We start from the raw sequence: 8,533 nt of genomic DNA on the forward strand, positions 1-8,533 counted from the left end.
GTCTAATCTTTTCTTGAAAACCTCCAGTGATGGAGCACCCTCAGGTCCAAAAGGCAAGTTTTACATACACTTTCAAGAAATTTCTCCTTTAGTTTCAGGTTGGATCTCTCTTTAACAAGTTTTCCCTCATTGCTTCTTGTCTTACCCTCAGGTGCTTTGGAGAATATGTTGCTCCCCTCTTCTCTGAGACAGTTCCTCAAATATTGGAAGGCTGTTGTCATGTCATCACTAATTCTTCTCTTTGCGAGACTCGACATACCCAGTTCCTGCAACTGTTTATCCTACGGTTTAGCTTCCAGTCCCCTAATCATCTTTGCTGCTCTTCTCTGTACCACTCAGATTTCAGTGCCCAAAAGAGAAGGCATGCATATTGGGCAGGGGACCTGCAATAACCTACACTAGAACTTCTCAATATCAACCACTTTAAGATGGGTGGACTTCCTAAATTTCCCAGCTAGCATCTAATCTGGCATCGTGGCTTGTTCTGGTGGTCTCCCATCTATGTTCCAACAAATTCAGTCTTGTTTAGCTTTTTGAAGCATGATCCATGCATCCATCTTGATCTACACATTTTTTCCAGAATCAGGACAACACTGTGTCATACTGCTTTTCAACCAGAGGCTCTGAAAGGAATGCAAAGAACTAACCTCAAGAATTGTTTTTGTCATAGAATTCTGTTTTAGAGAAGTAAGAGGAGTAATCTTGGTATACATATGGGGCTCTTAGTCTTTTACCAAGAATGCTGTGTTTTTGACATAATGTATTTTGTATAGAATGATCTTTACATAGATATTTATAGGACAAGATCTATGTTTAAAAGTCCACATTCACAACAACACAAATGCATCAAACTGAGATGCAAATCTGACTTTATGAAAACTGTCATGAAGTTAATTTTGAGCAACATTCATCAGCAATCAGTCTTAGAATGGCCTAAACCACAACCTTTAATTTTTAAATTAAAGCAGAGAACTATACTATTTAAAAATTAAAATGCTGCAAGATTTTTTGAAGTTTTACAGTTATTTTAATATATATTTCAATTATGTTTTAGTATAATGTATTGTTCTAAAATTATTATTAGCCACCTTAAGTGCCATCTGCTTAAGAAAAGCAAAATATAAAGCATATCCCTAAAGGGGGCATGCATAAGCGCACCAGTATGCCTACCGTCCCTGTCTTACTGTCCCCATTTATCTGTATTTACTTTCTAAATGTATTTACTTTTCTTTTTGTTCATGTTTATGTTCATACCTATACTTGTTATCTTGTACATGTTTGACAAAATAAAATAAAATATATAAACTTCATAAATATAGAAAAATGAACTTGATGGCTAGCTGCAGTTCCATAACAAAACAGTAATGATATTGCTGTCTATTAACTTGCAGTAGAGATGAACAGTATATTTTAGGTTTCTCAGTGCTGGAGACAAAGAGACAGGATTTATTTATTTGATTGATTTATATACCACTTTTCACTTAAAAGCTCAAGTTCCCACATATTTTTCTCAGTCAACAACAAATTGGTGCCCTGAGAGTAAAGATTAGATTTCAGTCTTCCAGTCAACTTCCATGCCATATTAGATTTCACTGATACTAGAAGTGTCTTGGATGAGAAGTGAAACGTTTCAAGGAAAAAACCCAAGAAAATCCAGTTGTCTTTTGAAAAGTACCTTTGGGACAGCCATGACCTGTCCTGGATGATTGAGAATCTCCATAGACATCTACATTGGAGCAGATTTTTTTTAAAAAAAAAATCAATGGCATACTGTAGGAAGTTAGCACCCACCCCTCTCCTAGAAAAATGAAATATCCTGGGAAATATTAAAAAGGCAGAATATTTCCTCTAAAAAGAGTAGAAACTCAGAAGCAGAAACTCACCTCAGAAGCAGAATCTCACCCCCACCTTTGTTAATGAGTGGGGCATTAAGGCCTGGGCCAGAATACTTTACATAACAAAGATCTCCAGGTAAAACTATAGCAAAGCCTTTTTAGTGTATCATCACCCAGCAAGGCTCAACCAAGCCTGGAACTCAAGACAGCCTACAGAGTTGCCCCTGTATGGCCCCATGGGAGTCTGACAACCAATCAGAATAAAAGCTCCAATTCAAATCCCAACAAAGGTTATAAAACCCAGGCACTCTCAGCTCTTCTTGACCTTCTCTTCTCACCTTGAAGCATGTGATCATCCTTTTCACTTTGGAGTTTCAAGCCACGTGGTCCTGCCGTCCACCATTAAACCATCTTTCCAAATAGCCTCCATGTTTCCAGTGTCTTTTCCCACTTGGAAGTGAACCCACAAGGATATTTCTACCAACAATACTTTTCACATGGAATCTATAGAAGCCACAAAGACTTGCATAGCTTTAAAACAAACACTTCCACCAAAATAGGATGGAAAATCTGGTCCTGCCAATGTGCAGGACGGAACTCCACTTATATCATACCTGCAGCCCTTGCTCTCCCCAAATATATTAAGTGTGGCCCTATATTCCAAGAAGGAGGGGCATCATTTTTGTTTAATTCCCTAATATTCTGTACCTGAGTAATAGATTGAGAAGTGTTCAGTTTAAAAATGGATAGAGATTGCTTGATTATATGTCATCAGGTCAGCATTGACTCTTTGTACCCCTAGTGAGCACACACACACACACAAACTTTAAACACAAACACATACTCATTGCTGTATTGCCTCCTTGTGGCAAGGGATTTGTTCCCAGGAAGGATGAGCTAAGACAGAACATACCATATGTCAAGAGTATACACAGTATATTCCTAGAAGGGTCGCCCTCACTCAGGACATCCTCTCAGTAAAGCAAGCCTATATTGAGCAGCAGCAATACAGAAAAATGCTGGAGGCAGAAGGTCACTTTAATGTCAAGGGCAAAGGCATCAATTCAAGCATTCTGTGTGGGAGAAGCCAATGGAAAACTATTCTTCTCCTTCAATGGCATAAAATCCCATGGGTAGAAATTAGAAATGGATGAAGAGCCAACATTCTAATAACAGACACATACTGCGATAGCAGATGAACCTGAACTGCACATCACAGATGCTTCATGTTATGCTTATGACACTTGAAATAAAAGGCTACAAAATATTTACCATCAGGAGAAAGCCGTTTGCCTGGGCAAGAATGACTCATATATTCTGGCAATGAAATCAGCAACCATGATATTCTCCTGCAAAATAATTATTGGTTCAGATTTATAGTGTTTGTTAAGACTCTTAAGTTATGAGTTTTCTTTTCCTTTATTTCTTTATTTAGTTATATTCTTCCTGCTTTCCACGAGCCCAAACTAACATAAATGGTGCACCTGATTTATCCTTACTGTGATGCTGCATGAGGTAGGTTAGATCAAGAAACAGAGACTGGGCCAAAGTCATACAGTGAGTTTCATGACTGGGGCCTCTCAATGTACATTAATCTTTTGAAGTTGCTTGTTTTATTATTTTTAAATAATTTTATTATGCTCTTGCATATGATAGATTTGAGTTTTAATTCTAAATGTCCTGAAAGCAATTTAAATACATACTTGTCTTGCTAAATAATCCAATATTTGTGCGGTAATAACTTTTGTTTACTCTGCGCACACAAAAATACCTAAATTAAATAAATAGCTGTATCTATATCAATATAATTACTGATATAGTAGAGAATAACGGGTGATGGATCAGCTTTCTTTGCATTCTTGTTTCTGGAATCGGCCCAAATGTTTTACCTGAAGACTATGGTACTTACTTTCATATACAACTGGATTGACAGTTGTATCTTATTTCAAGTTAAATGATGGCATTGTATGCTTCTGAGGGCAACAGCAGTGTATTGTATGCCCTACACAACTCTCTTCTCTTTTTAGTTACTCTAAAAGCCAATATCAATCATTGCAGCTGGTTCAGATCTGCTTAGGCAGGGGTGTCAAACTCAAGGCCCGCAGGCTGAATCCCACCAGTCGGGGTGCTTAGATCTGGCCTGCAGTGCCAACATGTAAACAGCAAAAGACTGGCCTGCGGTTCCTCTGCCAGCGAAAACAGAGCTCAGGAGGACTGCCCTCCTGAGCTCTGTTTTTGCTGGCAGAAGGTTGCAGGAGGCCGTTGCAGCAGAAAACGGAGCTCAGGAGCCCGTTTTCACTGGCACAGCGCTCAGGCTGCCAAAGGCACCACTCTGACCACGCCCACCCCAGCCCCCTAAGGTCAAACACAACACTGATGCACCCCTGTGCTTAGGTGTATTGCCAACCGTGCTTCTTTCTTGTTATGATAACACAGGACTAGAACTCAGAATTTGACTTGTCGATTTGTATAAACAAGAACACAATATTTAAATAATTATTTAGCTACTACTTATTTAAAATAATTCCAAATGGCTTTTTAAAGTCAGAAGCAATAAACTGCAATCTAGGAACAGCATCAAAAGGCCACAAAGAATAAAGTAGCAAAGAAAAGGCATTCAATATTTTAAAGCCAATACTGTTCAAAAGAAAAGAAAATCCTAAGAGCTGACCCAGACATTTTCATTAAGATCAGCTTCAGAGATAATTCTATTTCCCCCTGAATTTCAGAAACAACCATAAATAATCAAGCTTGGTATATCCATATTAGTCCAAACAGCACTTAACTAGAATAGAAATAAGCTGTTTATAATCAACTCTCTGCTGCTTTGTGGACTCCCAGATAAGTATGTAGCTGCATTGCACCAAGAATAACAACACTGTGTCTTGATCTGTACATAGAGGATCCTCTTCGAACGATTTCTGCAGCAGGATTTTCACTGCTCTCCTTGTCCCATTAAATTTAGTATGTTTAATGTAGGTCAGCAGGCATTACAGTGAATTGCCTATTGTTTTTCAACCTGCTGGACTTTGTGCTTTTGAAGCCATGGCATTCAAGGTTATTTTTGAATCCTGTATAAAATTTCCTAGTTTCTAATTCTACGAACAGCTTTTTGAAGGAGAAATTATCTCATTAAGTAATACAACACTTAATATTGCCTCTTCACCTTTCTCTGATTACAAAAAAAATCCAAAAAATATATAATTGCCACCTGCTGCATTCCAGGGTTTCCAGCTTCTCCTTGTCTTTTTTCATATTTGCATTGCTTGTTTTGATGAGGTAATATGATTGTACAGCTCCCGCCTGACTTCTAAGGCTTACTGACCAGAGGTGGTGTTCAGCAGGTTCTGACCAGTTCTGGAGAACCGGTAGTGGAAATTTTGAGTAGTTCGGAGAACCGGCAAATACCACCTCTGACTGGCCCCGCCCCCATCTATTCTCTGCCTCCTGAGTCCCAGTTGATTGGCTGGGTTTTCTTTTGTTGAGGACACAGGAGAACGGAGCTGGAAAGCAGGTTAGTGGGGTGGGGAGGGAATGGGGATTTTATAGTATCCTTCCCCTTCTATGCCCACCAAGCCAAGTCAAGCCCATCAAGCCATGCCCACAGAACCGGTAGTAAAAAATTTTGAATCCCACCACTGCTACTGACATTTCTTAATTTTCCTCTTTGCCTCTTTCTTGAAAGAGCTTCTGGTTCCTGCCTTTTCAAATTAGCTACAATATGTGGAATTGCAGCATTTCTGAATTGATCCTCATTACACACATCCCTTTCTATAATTATACGCTAGAACTACAGAAGAATCTGCCTGTGCATTCAAAAGAAAATTATTCTGTTCCATAAGTCACGGGCTTGGATAAACATTTTTAATAATTTCCCCCCAGCAATTTTTGTTTTATCTTGTGTTTTTGATCCAGAGAGTAGGAAGAGTTTTGGGCTGGGATCATTTGATATAAAGAAATATCAGTCTGTCTGCCTGCCTGTCTGCCTGTCTGCCTGTCCCTTCTTTCTTTCTTTCTTTCTTTCTTTCTTTCTTTCTTTCTTTCTTTCTTTCTTTCTTTCTTTCTTTCTTTCTTTCTTTCTTTCTTTCCTTCCTTCCTTCCTTCCTTCCTTCCTTCCTTCCTTCCTTTCTTTCTTTCTTTCTTTCTTTCTTTCTTTCTTTCTTTCTTTCTTTCTTTCTTTCTTTCTTTCTCAGGGAATTTGCCACCTTATCCTGGGGCAGTAGATAAGTATAGTTCATATGGAACTCCTTATAATATTTGTTTTGTTGTTGATTTCTATTTGTTGTTTGTTTCTGGTTTTGCTTTGTGTTTTTTTTTAATCTATTATCTTTATATTTGTATGCAGTATTTTTCGTGTTTCCGTATTTTTATTTTTAGTTAGTCTCTGGTGAGTGAAAATTCTTTTCTTTTTATATATAGAAATAGTGTGTGTGTGTACTTTTTTCACCTACGTTACTATTAGCGTTATGTGAAATGTAAACAGGTATCTGCCAAAATAAGACAGTTTCTAAATTAAACTATTTGAAAAGTGGAAGTTTCACTTTTCCTATAGTTTTCCAAATGTCAGGAAATACATAATATCAAACACAGAGCTGCTGCTGGACACAGGCCAAGCAAATCACATGAACAGCTGCCCTACATGAACAAAGCTAGGTGAAGTCAACAAGCACTCAACATCATGTTTGTGCAACTGCTGCCCATTGACCATATGCCATAGCTGTATAAACCATGCAGTAGGCTATCCACATCAAGTTATCCACATCAAGAGTTTGTGTTTTAAAGCAATAAGAATCAATCATTCAGGGATTTATGTTGTCTCTTTTACCAGGACCGATATTCAGGAAAAATGTTAAGATTAATCCTGTAAGTTCTCTTAAAATTTAAAAACCCAAAACCTGAAACAAGGAGAGAAGCAACTACAATTAAGGAGAAATTTCTTAACAGTGAGAACAATAAACCAGTGGAACCAGGGGTAGGATTCAATTTTTTTAACAACCGGTTCTGTGGGCATGGCTCAAGTGGTGGGTGTGGCTTGGTGGTTATGTGACTGGGTGGTCATGGCTTGGTGGTCATGTTATTGGCTGGATGTGGCCAACTCAATATCACTCACATCGAGGCACGCATCTTCTCGCCTGGCCTCTCAAGACTGTGGGGATGCTGCAACAGTCGTAAGTGTGAAAAATGGTCATAAGTCACTTTTTTCAGTACCATTGTAACTTTGAATGGTCACTCCACACAAGCAAAGTACCAGCAAAGGAGGGGGGAAAAAACTCCAGAGAAGTTCCTGAGACAGGAACTCAAGTCCTGCCAAGAATGTAATAAGGGTTAAAGGAGAGGCAGTTTCTGTAAGCAACACCAGAATGTTTCCTTCCTGCCTTCCTTACAGGATTAGGCCAGTAATTTCTTCTAACAACCGGTTCTCCGAACTGCTTAGAATGTTAACAACCGGTTCTAGCGAATAGGTGCGAACTGGTAGAATCCCACCCCTGAGTGGAACGGCTTGCCTTCAGAAGTTGTGGGTGTTCCCATTAATGGAACTTTTAAAGAAGAGATTGGACAACCACTTGTCTGGAATGGTATCCTCTTGAGCAAGGGGTTGGATTAGAAGACCTCCAAGGTCCCTTCCAATTCTGTTATTCTGTTGTTCTTTCTGTTAAAGGTATACAGTACCAATTCAAGAATTTTAGAAGCATTGTATGGGCATTCTCATAAAAAGAAGTTGCTCCTTGCCATCTCCTTTGGCTCCACTTCCTGGAGGCTTCCATCCATCTCCAGCTTACCTCTGCCTTTTTTTTTTTTCTGTGCAGATGAGCACAGAAAATGAAAGAATCTAATGATAAGGAGTTTAATCAGATGAGATAGGGAATCTGACAGGCATCACGGGACATATCTATAGACGTATTGGTACCCAGAGGTAGAACTTTGCCTATTCTAAAATAAAACTTAAAAATGAAAGTGTATATAGATCAGATAAATAATTGCAACCTCTAGAAAACAGACAATTTGTAGAATTTCAGCTGCCCTTATATATAGCAAATGTATAAGAATATCTTAGATTTTTTTTCTTTAATAGGAGACAGTTATGTTTCTAATAATGATAAAAAAATGTTCAGTAAATATGGTCAGCAGAGACAATGCAGTGGCAATTTGAAACATAAACAGAATAGCAGACAATATGGAGACACTAGACCTGAGAAGCAAACAAAACAAAAAACAAAAAACCAGAACTAAGAATAGCAAAAATTGAGGTAATGTTTTAGACATGTCAGAGACCAGGTAACAAAATAAGCTTTGCTGTCTCAAAAAGAAGAGAATGGGAACTACTGTATGTTTGTAAGAGTTCATAAATCCAGGACTGAAGTGTAGCTTTGATTGATCAATAATTTGACTACCTGAAACCAAAGTTGACAGCATAGATACGAATTTGTACTTTTATCAGCTTGCTAATATATGCTAAATCCACAATTATTATACTCAGGTTGTATTAGATTGGGCTATGACTGAAAAATTGTATGTATGATATCATGATGAATGCACATAGAGGAATGAATATGCATTTAAAAGCATAATCAGTTTGATTATTTCTTGTGAAAGAGGAGTGAGAGAATTAGTGAGGATTCATGAGATGTTTTAAATGTGGAACAAATTATTATTTGTTCCACATTTGGAGTAGATTGGGGAGGGGGAATGGACATGAA

This window comes from Notechis scutatus, chromosome 1 (genome assembly GCF_049901735.1).
Source record: "Notechis scutatus isolate UNSWTSFEM ecotype Mainland chromosome 1, rNotScu1.2, whole genome shotgun sequence".
NCBI classification, from domain to species: domain Eukaryota; kingdom Metazoa; phylum Chordata; class Lepidosauria; order Squamata; family Elapidae; genus Notechis; species Notechis scutatus.